This window comes from Hyaena hyaena, unplaced genomic scaffold (assembly GCF_003009895.1).
Source record: "Hyaena hyaena isolate Hyena2069 unplaced genomic scaffold, ASM300989v1 scaffold_827, whole genome shotgun sequence".
Classification (NCBI taxonomy): domain Eukaryota; kingdom Metazoa; phylum Chordata; class Mammalia; order Carnivora; family Hyaenidae; genus Hyaena; species Hyaena hyaena.
The window spans coordinates 580,129-597,449 of record NW_024081458.1 but is presented as its reverse complement, the minus strand read 5'-3'; the positions used below and the strand labels follow the sequence as shown (position 1 = coordinate 597,449).

The following is a 17,321-nucleotide window of genomic DNA, read 5'->3' as shown; positions in this document are numbered from 1 at the left end:
GTTTATCATCTGGCTTGATACACGTCTACAAAGTCATCTTAGTTCAGATATGTAAAAACATGTTCTGTAATCGTAATGAGAGAACAATTTCAAAAGAATAAAGAGGTTTTATCATTGAAAAATGTGGCAGCGAACATTTGTTTTTACTCTATAATGGATACAATGGATAATGAATTCAATACTACAAAAATCACACCAGAAGACAAATGAGAAATTCTGAGTACAATGCTAAATAGATAAAAATTATAAAGGCCACATGTATAATGGTGTCAGAAATCCAGTATATAAAAAACTTTTCAACAAAGAGTTTAATAGGACAAAAATCAGTAACCAGCTATGTAATGCAAAAAAAAAAAACAAAAAAACAAGAACAAAAACAAAAACAAAAAACACTTCTAAGAAATGAACACAGCCTTGGGTATTTCCATTAGGTAAATTCTTGGTCATTTACACAAATTAAGCAGGAGAAATTTTACTGGATAATATCTTAAGTATTTTTTAATCAAGAGGGTCAGATTTACCTCAAGCCTTTCCTCTACACTAAACAGTTAGATGTGAGAGCAACAAGAGCACCCTAAACCCAGTAGGAGAAGAGAAATAATAAAAATCAGGGCAGAAAGAAACAATATAGAATTAAAAACAAAAAACACAGCTGAACAGATCAATGAAACCAAGAGTTGATTTTTTGAAAAAATTAACAAAATCAACAAACCTTTAAACCAGGCCTCTCAAAAAGAAGAGAGAGAGCACCCAAATAGACAAAATCGTGAATGAAAATGGACTTATTACAACCAACCCCTCAGAAATATAAGCAATTATCAAGGAATACGATGAAAAGGTATATGCCAACTAACTGGACAACTTAGAAGAAATGGACAAACTCCTAAACACACACTCACTACCAAAATTCACATAGGAAGAGATAGAAAATCTGAACAGACTGATAACTAGTGAAGATATTGAATCAGTTATCAAAAATCTCCCAACAAATAAGAGCCCTGGGCCAGATGGGAATTCTACCAGACATTTAAAACAGAGTTACTAGCCATTCTCCTCAAATTATTCCAAAACATAGAAATCAAAGGAAAACTTCCAGACTCATTCTATGAAGCCAGCATCACTTTGATTACCAAGCCAGAGACCCATCAAAGAAAAAAAAAAAAGAGAGAGAGAGAGAGAGAGAGAACTACAGGCCAATATCATTGATGAATATGGATGCAAAAATCCTCAACAAGATAGTTGCAAATCAACAGCACATAAAAAAGGATTATCCACCATGATCAAGTGGGATTCATTCCTGGGTTACAGGGCTGGTTCAATATTTACAAAATCAATGTGGTACATCACATTAACAAAAGAAGAGATAAAAATTATATGATCCTGTCGATAGATGCAGAAAAAGCATTTGACAAGATACCACATCCCTTCTTAATAAAGACCCTTGAGAAAGTTTGGATAGAAGAAACTTACTTAAACATCATAAAAGTCGTCTATGAGAAGCCCTCAGCTAACATCATCCTCAATGGGGAAAAACTGAGAACTTTCCCCCTGAGATCGGAAACACGACAGGGATGTCCACTGTCACCACTACTGTTTAACATAGTGCTGGAAGTCCTAGCATCAGCCATCAGACAACAAAATGAAAATAAAAGGCATCGGAAGTGGCAAAGAAGAAGTCAAATTTTCACTTTTCACAGACGACATGATACTCTGCATAGAAAACCCGACAGACTCTACCAGAAGCCTACTAGAACTGATCCATGAATTCAGCAAAGTTGCAGGATACAAAATCAACGTACAGAAATCAGTTGCATTTTTATACACCAACAATGAAGCAAAAGAGAAATCAAGAAACTGATCCCATTCACAATTGCACAAAAACCCATAAAATACCTAAGAATAAACCTAACCAAAGATATAGGAGATCTGTATGACGAAAACTGCAGAAAACTTATGAAGGAAATTGAAGAAGACACAAAGAAATGGAAAAACATTCCATGCTCATGGGTCAGAGAAATAAATATTCTTCAAATGCCATTACTACCCAAAGCTATCTAAAATTGCACCGACATTTTTCTCAAAACTAGAACTATCCTAAAATTTGTATGGAACCACAAAAGACCCCGAATAGCCAAAGTAATATTGAGGAAGAAAATCAAAACGGGAGGCATCACCATTCCAGACTTTAGCCTCTACTACAAAGCCGTTATCATCAAGATAGGATGGTATTGGCACAAAAACAGACACATAGACCAAAGGAATAGAGTAGAGAACTCAGAATTGGACCCACAAATGTATGCGCAACTAATCTTTGACAAAGCAGGAAAGAGTATCCAAAAGGAAAAAGACAGCCTATTTAACAGATGGTGCTGGGAACACTGGACAGCAACATGCAGAAGAGTGAAACTAGATCATTTTCTCACACCATGCACAAAAATAAACTCATAATGGATAAAGTACCTGAATGTGAGACAGGAAACCATCAAAACCCTAGAGGAGAAAGCAGAAAACAACCTCCTTTACCTCAACCACAGCAATTTCTTACCTGACACTTGCCAAAAGGCAAGGGAATCAAGAGCAAAAATGAACCAATGGGACCTCATCAAGATAAAAAGCTTCTGCACAGCAATGGAAACAATCCATAAAACTAATAGGCAATCGACAGAATGGGAAAAGATAGTTGCAAATGACATATCAGATAAAGGGTTAATATCCAGAATATATAAGGAACTCTCCAAACTCCACACCTGAAAAAGAAGTAATCCAGTGAATAAATGGGCAGAAGACATGAACAAACACTTCTCCAAAGAGGACATCCAGATAGCCAACAGACACATGAAACGATGCTCAGCATCCCTCATCATCAGGGAAATACAAATGAAAACCACAGTAAGATACCACCTCATGGTAGTCAGAGTGGCTAAAATGAACAATTAAGGAGACTCTAGATGCTGGTGAGGATGTGGAAAAATGGGCACCCTCCTACAGTGTTGGTGGGAATGTAAGCTGGTGCAGCCCCTCTGGAAAACAGTGAGGAGGTTCCTCAAACAATTAACAATACAATTCCCCTAGAACCCAGCAAAAGCACTGCTAGGAATTTACCCAAGGGATATATGTGTGCTGATGCATAGGGGCACAGGTACCCCAATGTTCATAGCTGCACTCTCAACAATAGCCAAAACATGCAAAGAGCCTAAGTGTCCATCGACGGACGTATGGATCAAGAAGATGTGGTTTATCTATACAATGGAATACTACATGGCAATGAGAAAGACTGAAATCCGGCCATGTGTAGCAACGTGGATGGAACTTGAGGGTGTTATGATGAGCGAAATAAGTCAGGCAGAGGAGAGATAGCATACGTTTGCATATACAGGCGGATTAGGAGGAACTTAATGGAGGACCATGAGGGAGAAGAAGGGGAAAAATAGTGGGGGAGAGGGAGGGAGGCAAACCATGAGAGACTCTTGAATGCTGAGAACAAACTGAGGGCTGATGGGGGTGGGGGAGAGGGGCAGAGGGTGATGGGCATGGAGGAGGGCACTTGTGGGGATGAGCACTGGGTGTTATATGGAAACCAACTAGACAATAAACTATTTAAGAAAAAGAAAATGGTTAGATGAAATACTATACCCTAAACAAATACATCTAGAATCTACTGAACCAGGAATAATTCTACATCCAATCAAGGTCTCCTTTCATGAGAGGAAAATAAAGATATTTTAGACTTACACCAGTCAATTAATGTTATGAAAGTACTTTTGCTCTAAAATTTCACAAAGCCAAAAAAATTCCAACAAAAAAGATATGACATAGAGAAATATCAATGAGAAATGAAAGCAATGAAACTAAATGTCAAAAAAAGGTTGAGAACTTTATTACAAAACAAATACTAAGCAATTTTATCAATTAGAATGCTACTGACTAAAAGTAACAGAAAACTCTGACTCAGCTGGTTTAAGCAACAGGAAAAATTATTATTTTTTTAACTGAGTAAGGCCTAAGTCATGATGTTTCTAAGATTAGTCAAAGCAATGACTCCTATTTAAACACACACACACACACACACACACACACACACACACACACACACACACCCCTTCCTATCAGGCTCTTTAAATGATATCAACTTTGCGCTTCTTAGCCACCCTCATGATACCAAGGTGGGTGTGACAGATCCACACAATGTATCTAGAGATGATCATAAACAATGGCAAACGGGACTGTTTTCTTCATATTTATTTGATGGATACTAATGACAAAGAAAATGTTCCTTAGATTTCCCCTATATCATTGGCCAGAATCAGTAACATGTTCATACTTAAACCAATATTGACTAGTTAAAATGGGACCACCATGACTGGGTTAAAATAGACCAGGGGTTGTCGATAGCAGCACTACTAACATTTGGTACCAGATACTTCTTTGCTGTAGAAGCGGACCTTGTACACAGCATGGGCATTTAAAATTAACTCTGGCCTCGACACACTGGGTGCCAGCACCCTCTTTAGTTGTGACAACTGAAAGGGTCTCTAGACACTGCGAAAAGTCTCTAGTTCAAAGACACGGGAATAGACTAATCAAGATTTCCCTCTGGGACTAGCTATGTTGCCCAACTCCCCTCAGATACAAGAGCACAGAAAAAGGGGAGTGTCTGAACTCGATCAGTTTCTTTCAGAAAGAAGCCTGTAAGAAAAATAATCTTAAGTAAGCAACCAGCAGTATTCTGTAGAGTAATTCTTTGAAAAGTATGTATAGCAAATGTAAAATATGAAATTAAAATCATAAAAGATGAAGAATGAAGATCTTTAGCAGAACTGAAGATTGTTACTGTATCATTCACTTATGAAGCACACAAAATATCAGTCCATACACAGAAGAATTATAATACGCAATTTAATGGACTGGTAGAAGTAGCTCCTTCAACACTAATTTTCATTGTGAATTTGTATGTACAATATTTAGCCCCTAAGAATGCTGACCAAATATTGCATTTAGCTGTGTGAACTGAAGGACTAGCTGGAGGAGATATACCCTCTTCCAGGTAATACTCCTCTTTCAATATTTGTTTGAAGTTCTCAAAATAAATGATTGCCTACATAAAGATGTACAAATCACCTAAAAACACGTGTACATTCTGTATCGTGATACTTTTGCATTAGCTTATGAATATAATTGGGTTTTGGCAGAAATAATCATTAGCTATGAAACTTAAATTTATCTCATTATAAACATTTTATTTCCCAATTTAATATTCTTTATCCTCTAAGGTCATGAGGAGACCATGCTCTCTCCAGTTCTTCAATGGAGTCAGCTGTCCCATACATCATCCAGGAGCACTGTCCCTATTTGCTCCCCAGACGCACTGCTTACTTCTCTTCTCTTCCTTGTTCTGTGACTAGTTGGTTCTGCTTTCTTCTTCCCACTTGATTGGCTCTTCATCCATTTGAAAACCAGTTTTGGATTCATCTGCAGAACTGTCAGGGCTGCCTCCCAAAACTGGATCTGGAGAAATGGAATGATCAATCTCACCCCTGATCTCCACAGAAGGAAAAATGCTATTCCCACAGGTCCCACAGGGCAAGTACCAAGGAATATATCTCTTTTTTATCCATATTGTGAAAAAAATTATTGTTTACCAAGTATTTAGTTGTAGTATCCTAAAGGTTTAGAAACTTGAGAGGTTTAAAGTATTTGGTCTATAGGATTTAGAAAATAAAGATGGATAGATATCCTCTACCGGTTATTCGTTCTCTTTCATTTAAGAATAGTTGCATAAATACTTGTTCTGATATGGTACAATATTCATTACTAGTAAATGAACATGGTAGGTTCAGAAGTATTGATAGAATGGCATCATTCGTGTTAATATAAAAATTTAATAGGTAGGTTTATATAAACCTTAAAAGTCACCAAAAAAAAAAAATGTGCTAGAACTTATCAGTTAATTCAGTAAGGTCACAGAATAAAAAATCAGTATATAGAAATCCATGGCATTTCTAAACACTAATAATGAAATGCCAGAAAGAGAAATTAAAATTCCATTTATAATTAACACCAAAAATGAAAAAATACTTAGAAATAAACTTAACTAAGGAGGCGAATGACCTATGTTCTGAAAACTATAAAAAACTGATGAAAGAAATTGGAGATGACACAAATAGAAAGATATTCATGTTCATGGATTGGAAAAATAAATCCTGTTAAAATATCCACACTATCCAAAGCAATCTACAGATCTACTGCAATCCCTATCAAAACACCAACAGCATTTCTCTGAGAACTAAAACAAACAGTCCTAAAATTAGCAGGGAGCCACAAAAGACCCCAAATAGCCCAAGCAATCTTGAAAAAGAACACAATTGGAGGTATAATTCCAGCTTTCAAAGCTGTAGTAATCAAAAAGCACAAAATTAGACCCATAGATTAACGAGAGATTAATAGAGAGTCCAGAAACCAACCTACAATTATGTGGTTATCTGACCTAAATGTGTGACCTGAAACCATAAAAATCCCAGAAGAGAGCAAAGGCAATAATGTCTCTGACACTGGCTATAGCAGCATCCTTCTAGGCATGTCCCCTGAGTCAAGGCAAACAAAAGCAGTAACTACTAGGACTACATCAAAACAAAAAGTTTCTGCACTGCCAAGGAAACAATCAACAAAACTAAGTACAATCCACTGAATGAGGGAAGATATTGGACTAATCCTCAGGAAGGATTACTATCCAAAATATACCAAGAACTTATACAGCTCAATATCAAAAAAGAAGAAAACCCAAATAATCCAATTAAAAAATTAGAAGACATGAATAGACGTTTGTCCGAAGAAGATATACAGGTGACCAACAGACACATGAAAAGATCACTCATCATAGGGAAAGGTAAATGAAAACCACAATGATATATCAATAGACAAATGAATAAAGATGACGGGTGTGTGTGTGTGTGTGTGTGTGTGTGTGTGTATACATATATACATACACACAATGCAATGTTACTCAGATATAAGAAAGAAATCTTGTCATTTACAACAACATGGATAAATCTATAGAGTATAATGCTAAGTGAGGTAAGTCAGAGAAAAAACAATACCACACGATTTTACTCATATATGGAATTTAACAAACAAAACAAATGAACAAAGAATAAGGAGACACAAACCAAAAAACAGATGATAATGATGGGGATTAACAAGTAAATTTATCATGATGAACACTGAGTAATAATATATAGAATTATAGAATCACCATATGGTACATCTGAACCTAATTTAACACTGTATGTTAACAATACTGGAATTAAAATTTTAAAAATAAAAGTGCAACAAAGAATTATCATAGGCAGGTATATACAGAGATGAAAGATGAATGATAAATGGGTTAGGGACATGCTTGAATATAGAGAATGTATTTCCAGAAGAGGGCCCACGGAGTTGGGAGTAACTATTGCCTGTAGGACAGAGACCCGGACCCTACAGTATGTAAGAGGCAGTATGTTCCACTGTTGATCTTTCATACTGTTTTTTTTTCCCCCGCTCGGTGCCAGACTGACAAATTCAAACAGTCAGATGGACGCATACATGCGCGCGCGCGCGCGCGCGCACACACACACACACATACACACACACCCTAAATGGATAGGTAATTCTCCCTTAATTCAATTTTTTATTTATGTGACCAATTAATTTTGTAAAAATGTGGTTACTGCCCTTGAAACAACGAACCCAAAATGGGACTATCTTGCTTTACTAAAAATATTTACTTAGATAAATTTATATTTTGTTCCCAAATGGAAAGATATTGAAAAAACTTACAAAAGCTTGGGAATCTCACAAAACGTTTTAAATAATTATAAAATGAAACCATTCATTTTGCATGTTTCATTGTATAAAATTGCTTTTGAAGAAGTGACTGTAGCTAAAATAAAGTATTTGAGATTCTTTAGTAAGATTAAAAGTGATTTGAAGATTCAAAAGATGACCCTCCACTGAAATAAAATGTCTCAAACTTACCAGGTAACCAAGCACCTACAGAAAGAGCATTTTCTCAATGAAAAATAGTAGAGTCGAATTGTGTTCACGGCCGCCGCTGAGCCGCCTGTAGCTCGCAGAGCTTCAGCCGAAGAAGGGGGTCTCTGTACCATGAGTCTTAGACGGCGTGCAAATCGATCCTGCTAATCGATCCACGGTGAAGCGCAGAGGAAGCAACTGGCTACAAAAGCCCTTAGCAAGAGTGCGCCTTCTACTGGAGGAGTGAAGAAACCTCGTCGTTACAGGCCCTGTATTGGGACACTCGGAAAAATTAGATGTTGTCAGAAGCCCACTGAACTCCTAAACCGCAAACTTCCTTTCTAGAGCCTGGTGCTCAGAACTTCAAAACAGATCTGTGCTTCCAGAGCGTGGCTATCGGTGCTTTTCAGGAGGCCTACCTGGTGGGCCTCTTTGAAGATACCAACCTGCGCACTATCTATGCCAAACATGTAGCAATTAAGCCAGAAGGCATCCAGCTAGCACACCGCACATGTGGAGAACGGGCTTAAGCATCCCCTCTGATGGAAAACATTTCATTAAAAAAAAAAAAAAATTCTCTCCTTCCTGTTATTGATAGTTCTGAACATTAGATATTCCCCCCTCCCTCCACCATGTGGACAAAAGACACCTAAGTGTATGACTGTAAATGGAAAATTAGGGGACAGAAATCAGGCATTGACAGTTTTTCGTTTTGGCATTTGAGTGTGAATTTTTAATATAAAGGCAGAGACATAAAACATTCATGCAAGTCAAAATGTTTCAGTGAACACATTTCAGCAGTTCATCTTTATAACAATTATAAATAAACCTGTTAGATTTTTCTGGACAATGCCAGCATTTGGATATTGTTTAAAACAAGTAAATTTCTTAGGGCGGTAACTAAATGGGGTTTGTAACATTTTTATCACACAGTAGATTCCACCCATTCACTCTACTTTTCTAACTGAGTTGACGTACATGCAAGCACAGGTTTTTAATGTTGCCTGCCTTCTGTGCTGTTCCTGTAAATTGCTATTAAAATACATTAGAGGCACGTGGGTGGCTCAGTTGATTAAGCACCGGACTTCAGCTCAAGTCATGATCTCACAGTTCGTGGGTTCGAGCCCGCGTCGGGCTCTGTGCTGACAGCTCGGAGCCTAGAGCCTGCCTCAGATTCTGTGTCTCCCTGTCTCTCTGCCCCTAACCCTGCTCATACTCGGTCTCTCTCTCAAAAAATAAATAAACATTAAAAAATATACAAAATAAAATACATTCAACTCTAAAAACAAAACAAAAACAAATAGCATCTACAGAGAAGTGCCAATTAAAGCTGATGACAATTTCAAATATATTAACTGCAAGGAAAACTGTGAAGATAATTGCAGTAATTTCTATGAAAAAAAAAGGAGACCACATTGAAGAATAATTTCTAATAATACCAGAAAATAACTCCAGAAAAATACCAGGTACCCAGCGTAAGAGACAAGTACTGGTAAGAAACCGATTAATATAGGTGCCTGGCTGGATCAATCAGTAGAGTATGTGACTCTTCCTCTCAGGATCAGTTCAAACCCCCTTTGGGTGTGGGGCCCACCTAAAAAAACTGATTTATCTTCGTCTATACAGAGAATAATGTTTTAAATGTTGGTATAATGTACATGAATATATTTTAAATAACTTTACCTTTGCAAATCATCATTAATTGAACAATTTGTGATGTGTTATACAATAAAATCAATTTGGACTGATAGATATACTTTAAATTATTATTTTAAATTATACAATTCCAATGCTTTTATTACTTCCTTTTACTCTCAAAGTTGTCCCTATTTAGAGAACATAGTGTATGATCACACTAGTGGCTGAGAACCACAGATGTTAATCAGCTCAGGAAACACAAGACCTGACTTAGTTACCCTTTAGGTAGTATCGCCATCTCAGTACCTATTAAGGTAAATATATGTAAGGAGTTGACAAGGATGTCAGAGTATTTCGAGATTTTTCATAAACCACTAGTCATTGCAACACTCTGCGAGAAGAACATTTAGGCATCAGTGCCCATCTGTTTCTTTGCTTCATAAATGCTGGATTTAAAATGGTAGGGGCGCCTGGGTGGCTCGGTCGGTTTAGCATGCTACTTCAGCTCAGGTCATGATCTCACGGCTTGTGGGTTCCAGCCCCGCGTCAGGCTCTGTGCTGACAACCAGCTCAGAGCCTGGAGTCTGCTTCGGATTCTGTGTCTCCCTCTCTCTGACCCTCCCCTGCTTGCTCTCTCTCTCTCTCTCTCAGAAATAAATAAAACATAAAATTTTTAAATAAATAAAATTAAATTAAAATAGTAGGGGTGCCTGACTGGCGCAGGTCATGATCTCAATTAGTCAGATCCAGCTCCCTAAAGTCATGGAGTCTTTGGGCTGAGCACGGACAGCGGGAAACCTGCTAGGGACTTGCCCCTCCCCTCCGACCCTCTACCCTCCCCACTCCTCCCCCCAATAACAGGCATTCACATGTTCTGCCAAAATAAATAAATAAACTTTTTAAAACAACACAACTTTTTTTTTAAACAGTAAAATAAAATTAAAATTGTAGGTCAAGTGTGTTCATCTTCAGCAGGAAGAATTCTATTTTTTATAATTTATTAATTTTTTAAATTTATATCCAAGTTAGTTAGCATGTAGTGCAACAGTGATTTCAGGAATAGATTCCTTAATGCCCCTTACCCATGTAGCCCATCCCCCCCTCCCACAACACCTCCAGTAACCCTCTGCTTGTTCTCTGTATTTAAAAGTCTCTTATGTTTTGCCCCCCCGGCTGTTTTTATATTATTTTTGCTTCCCCTCCCTTATGTTTATCTGTTTGACAATAGCCAAAGTATGGAAGGAAGGATTCTATTTACATGGTGTTCCAAGGAAGATTCCCTTAGAGAAACCTACATAAGGAAGAAAGCACAACTGAAGAAAATACATAAACCAATGGTATAATGAAAGAATAATACAACCTGGCTACATGGGTTGCTCTTAGGACCACAAGGAAGATTCTGTTAGGAAAACTATAAATTTACTATATAAAATGGCAGAGGTCATATCCAACTTCTTAGGACAAAACCAACATTCTTTCTTTAAAGAGATGCAGTATAGGAAAAATGTTTATCTTAACATGGTAAGTCAAACCAGCGCTATATCTAAAGTTAAACTACTAGAAGCACACTTCCTTTAGTGTTACAAGATAACCATCATGCCTACTTTTTAACATCACTCCCACTCTAACTGGTGCATCTGTTAATATATTGAGTAATTAGATAAAAACAGAGAAACAAAGGGAGGGAGACAGAGAGGAAAACTCATAGAACACTACCTTGGATTAGGGGTGACCAAATATTTTCTGAAAAGGCCATACAGTAAATATTTTATGTTTGACAGTCTCTGTCATAGTACTCAATTTTACTGTTAGAATTACAAAGTAACCAGAGACAATACCTAAGGAAATGAACATGACTACACTCCATCTAGCAATCTCTACTGATACACACTAAAATTTGAACTTCATGTAAGTTCCACATGTCACAAAATATAATTTTTCCCTATTTAAACATGTAAAAATCAGGGATGCCTAGATGGCTCAGGTGGTTGGGTGTCCAACTTCCTCTCAGGTTATGATCTCGTGGTTGGCGGGTACAAGCCTCATGTAAGGCTCTGCACTGACGGCTCAGAGCCTGGAGCCTGCTTCGGATTCTGTGTCTCCCTCTCTCTCTACCCCTCCCCTTCTCCTGTTCTGTCTCTGGCTCTGGCTCTGGCTCTCTCAAAAATAAATTAACATTAAAAAATTATAAACATGTAAAAATCATTCTTAGTTCCTGAGCTATACAAAAACAACAACAACAACAACAAAAAACAACCAGGTAAATCAGATTTGGTGAACCAGTCCTGCACTTTAATAGTCATTAACTCAAGGAAGAAGAACTTGGTCAGGGGTGTGTTTTGGAAGTGGGCTGAACAGACAAAGGCAGGGCTGGTGAATGAGGAAGAGAATTTTACCTTTTATTTTGATTCAGCACTGTGCTTTAAAAATGTTTTAGCATAATAATGGATTGTAAAAAAAAACTTTTAAAATCTAACTATTAGATAAAGATCAAACTTAGTCAATTGCCTGTTTTCCTATTTTTGGCATAGCAAGGTAAGAGGTTTTACCCAAACACTGTCAACAAATCAATTTATAAGATTAGAGAAGTGTTAAATTTTAAAACAGCTTTTTTATTTCTCTTTCTTTCTTTCAGGAAAAAAAAAAAAGATCTGCTCTCGGTTAATTATTTCCCTGTAAACAGAGTAACCCTGAGGAATTTCTATGTGCTTTCTATCTAATCTGCAAGCCTCACTGAACTTCCACCAAGAACAAGAACAATACTATACACACAGTTCCTACATTCAACAAGTTCCTTTCTTCCTTCCCCTAAAACTTGGGTGTTGAACTCCAGCCAAACATTAAATTACCTTGAAAAATGAAAAAGGTAGAAAAGAAAAAAGCCCAAAGATGGTATTTAGCCTTATTTTATGAGGACATTCAGTCTTAGAGACAAAGAAAAAAAGTTTTCTGGTGTGAGAATCCTGAGAACTGCATAGTACCGGTTTTTCAGACAAGGCTATTCTTCTAAGTGTGCAGGTAACTGTGCTCTTGTTTCGATGCAGGTGGGGCTGTTGATCAGTTGTGGGTGTGTGTCTATAAATCCACACACCTTTTTAAACAGAAACATCCAGAATACATTTCCAGCAAGACCACTTGCTAGTTCAGGTAAGCAAGCAAAATTTCCAGATTATTTAATCTCCGGTCAAGCTCAGTTACATATCATGATCAGTGTATCGCCATTCTGAAGTGAGGTCTTCAATTGTGGTTGAGAAAAGTTAAGTGAAATTGTAGTATTCTTCTTCTAATCAACTGCTAAGTTGATACTCTGCTAAATTCATACTTTTATTCTCTACTTCTATTAATGATAAGATAATAGGCTGACATTAGCCAAAATGACCCTTTAAAAACTATTCTACAAATAACTGTTGCTGTTTTTAACTGCTTTATTTTAGAATAGAAATTTTATAATGTAACATTTAAGTAAATTACATATTAAAAGACTTTTGAAAAGTAGAATACTTGTGACAGAATAAATATACTAACTAGCCAATGTTTATAATGCTGAATTCTAGAGTCATTCCTGTGCCTCCTGACTGTAAGCTAATCCAGAGGCATAACCCTGTTGTACTCATCTGTATCCCCCAACTAGCCTAAGTCCTGCATCTGTATTTAAGGATCTTCAGCAGGGAACATTCTATTTTACCAAGCAAAATATTATGCATCCAAAAATAGTAATATATAATTGATTTGCTTGTTCATAGAATTTACCTGACATCTGCTTTAAAATTCATCAGCATGCAGGGGCGCCTGGGTGGCTTAGTCGGTTAAGCGTCCGACTTTCACTTAGGTCATGATCTCGCGGTTCTTGGGTTCGAGCCCCGCATCGGGCTCTGTGCTGACTGCCAGCTCAGAGCCTGGAGCCTGTTTCAGTCTGTGACTCCCTCTCTCTCTGACCCTCCCCTGCTCACGCTGTCTCTCTCTCTCTCTCTCTCTCTCCTAGAAATAAATAAAACATTAAAAAAAAATCATCAGCATGCAATGGAAAACCACGGTTTTAATTTTTTAAAGTATAACAGTCTTTGACCATAATACGTCATAACTTCAGATTTGAAAAGAAAATGGTTTCCCTCTCAACTCTAAATTTGGCAGCTTTAAAATATGAAAATGGTGATGTTATTCTGTCTTCTGATATGTAGATTTTGAAAGAGATTTGATACAGATTTTACCTACTTAGCTCTAACTCTATCATAGAGATCCCTTTTTAATGCTTCCTAATTAACTTTTTTTTTTTTTTTAATGCTTCTTGGCATACAAAACCCCAGAAGAATCTTAAGGCAAGTAGAAGCTTTATTCCCCAGGAAAAGAACAGAGGCACACAAATTTACATACAATTTCAGGGCTTTTTGAGCCTCCTGTAGCTCTAACCCAGACCATCTAGAACCCCACTGGATCCAGGTGAAGACTGCCCTAGATGCTGCCTGCCTTTCTCCATTTCAACTTGAACCTGACAGACAGCCTGCCCTTTCCCCACATTGGACTCTGTGCTCCAGTTTCACCTGTCCCTACCCCTTACTAAAATCTACCCTGGATTTCAGTCTTTAAGGTACAAGATGACCAGTCCATAAGGTAAAGATAGCATTCTGAAATGGTTTATGGTATTGGTTATAGAAACTGAAATTGAGATTCTTATCAGGTGCCTGTTACTGTTTAACAGGGTTTTCCAGTGTTTGAACACAAAGAAATTGTGTTGAAATGCAGGGTCCAATGCAGGGGTGCTGGGATGGCTCAGTTGGAGGAACATGTGATTCTTGATCTTGGGGTCATGATTTCAAGCCCTACATTGGGCATAGAGATTATTTAAATAAACTTTAAAAAAATGGGCCCACTGCAGATTAGGGGTGGAGGTAATTTAAATAGAGCCAACCCAAGTGGCAACCATGTTCCATCTGGAGGAGTTCTAAAGGGATCCACTCCTGGCAAGGGGAAGACATTAGAATGAGAAGAACAATTTTAAAGAAGGGCAGGGTTCTAAGTTGAAAACTCGAGGGCTGAGTAACTGTTGGAAGGATTACAAAGATAAGTGACCACAGAGGAACTCTAGAATGAGAAACCTCTGAATCTATTTTAAGCAATGATTGTTCATGCCTACTCTTATTATCCGTGTATAGATTTAACATAAGATTTTCATCTATTCAATCAAGAAGAGTAAAAAAAAAAAAAAAAAGTTCAAAGAGTATTTTTGCATGTCAGGAGTCACCTTTACATCGACCTTAACAGTTGCAAGGCCTTTAATAAGCATAATCATATTTGAGTTTTAGTGCCTTGCAGCCAGAAGTAAACTTTTGGTGTCCTGGTCCAGTTCTCTTTCCACTTCATTGTATTGCTCCCAGCAATCTCAGGATGTGGTTTTGCACCAAGTGGACTTTAACTGAGTTGATTGTCTTTTTAAAATACTTTTTAACTAAAATGTGAAGGAAAGTTCTAAGTGGTTGTACCATGTCAGCTGACCTAAGCAGCGCCATCTGTCACCACAGGTTTGATTGGACTTTTAATCAGTGTCTTTTAATAACAGCCTGAAGTAACTTACTAGATTCTAACAATTATTCACTGTCATTTAGCTTCTTATGAGAAAATTTTTGACAAGATTTGATGTCATCAATCTTCTTCCTCATCACACTTCCTTCTAACTTGGCCATTGTGCTCAGTTAGGAAAAGAGAACTCCCCAGACACTCTCAAGAGGTACTGGACTCTCATTTTAGTTTCTCAGCTATGTCATTTAGATTGTCTGGAAATACCTAGTCTCTTATTCATAATCTAGTTAAAAAGAAAACTAACTGGAACAGTCTGTTACATACTATCTCCAAATGCGGGGGTGAGGGGGGGTGAGGGGGGGTATCAGAGATCAGATGTTTTTAGAGGACTGAACAAAATGAAAGTAACAAGTTGTTCCATCTCTTCTAAAAATAATGAAAAATTAATTTGTTAGCCTATAGCTTTGGTAAAAAATTAGTGACTGGCACATCATAATGATATTCTAAAAATAGCAAAGACCCCTGAAAATCTGCTCCAATTCCCCAATCTGTATTTATTAAGAAAATACCATAGAATTATTTTATAAAAGGATCTGCAGGAAATTATACTTTATTCAACTGCTAAGAATTTCAGTTAATCAAGTATTTGCTATATTGATTCCAGTTAACAGCTTCTGTGATTTTAGACCTCACAATCTAAATTTTTGTCATTCATTATTTTCTTTAGAAATCACTTCTACTAAAAACAAAACAAACAAAAAAACCCTTCTATCTTATACTTAGTGTTTTACCTTGACCTAAGCAGCAAACGCATGTATCTTCATCTATAAAAAGATATTTTATAAAGAAAATTCTAAAAATTGATTTATACATCTCCATGTAACAGAAATAGCAATAGAATCATTTGTTTCACATCACCAATTCAAAAGTAGCAGTATGACCATAAAGCACTTGACCACTCCTTGAAATGGTAACATCAATGGACTAAAGACAGAACAGCAATAGCATAATTTTAAATTTTAAAATATTGAGTATCTTTCCAAGTTTTTTCATTCCTTAGCACTGGTATTAAGCACAAGCCAATTATCCATCCATGTTCAGTCAAGTTAATTCTACTTTAGTTTATCAACCTCAGAAACTCCAAACTTAAAAAAGCAATAAGCTTTTGCAAAATAAATTCAAAGAGGGGAATATTTTTCTAAGTATAATTTAACAGGCATCTCTCCATCTGGACACAATACTTATAAAACAGTGAGTTCAGTCACCTTAATGTACTAAAGACTAAACTGGTTGTGACTCTTAAAGACGGTCCAGGACCAAGTTAAACAGCACACTGTAACACAAGACACCAATATTCTGTGTACTCACTTTCAAATGTCCACTAAAACTTTTTGGTGAAATTTGTGAATAATACATTAAAATTGTGTCATAAATCTTACGCAACTTGGTAAGTATACTATTTCAGTTAAGAAAGTATTTTAATGGAGAAAATGACGGACATCATCTAGAAACTCCGTTGACTTGTTTGGGTGAGGGGGGCACCTGGGTGGCTGGGTTAGTTAAGTGTTTGACTTTTGGTTTTGACTCACATCATGATTTCACAGTTTCTGAGATTGAGTCCTGCATCGGGCTCACACTGACAGCACAGAGCCTGTATGGAATTCTCTCTTGCATGCATTTTCTCTTTTGTTCCCTCCAAGTAAATAAACCGTAATTTAAAAAAATAGAATTGGTTGGGGCACCTGGGTGGTTCAGTCAATTAAGTGCCCAACTCTTGATTTCGGCTCAGGTCATGATCTCATGCTTCGTGTGACTGAATCTTTTGTCAGGCTCTATGTTAATAGTGCTTTTAACTTGGAATTCTCTCTTTCCCTCTCTCTCTCTGACCTTCCCTATTCATGTTCTCTAGAACACATGTTCTCAAAATAAATAAAAATTGGTTTACATTTGGTTAAGCATTTCACCATCTAGCAGCATGTAGTAAACAATTGAGAAAATGAAGTCCAGAATCAATGAGGACTAAAAGTATGAGTGGAAGAGGAGTCTGAGTACAGTGTACAGAGAAGCATATGGAGACCCTCAATGAGGAGGACAGTACCGAACAGTTATGCATGTTAGGGATAAAATGAAAGATTAATTGGAAAAAGATAATAATTGGT

General features: G+C 37.0%; 1 long non-coding RNA gene across 2 annotated transcripts in view; it reads right to left on the bottom strand.

Moving 5' to 3' along the window:
• The window catches only part of LOC120221998, a 92,269-nt gene that overhangs the window by 59,386 nt on the left and 15,562 nt on the right, over nucleotides 1-17,321 (bottom strand). Inside the window, exon 3 of one of the 2 annotated variants that reach the window (XR_005525937.1) lies at nucleotides 5,272-5,505. The exons of the other annotated variant lie outside the window; for it this stretch is intronic. This is a non-coding gene — a long non-coding RNA (uncharacterized LOC120221998). Of the gene's footprint in view, nucleotides 1-5,271; nucleotides 5,506-17,321 lie in introns of those variants that run through there. 2 annotated transcript variants of the gene reach the window in all.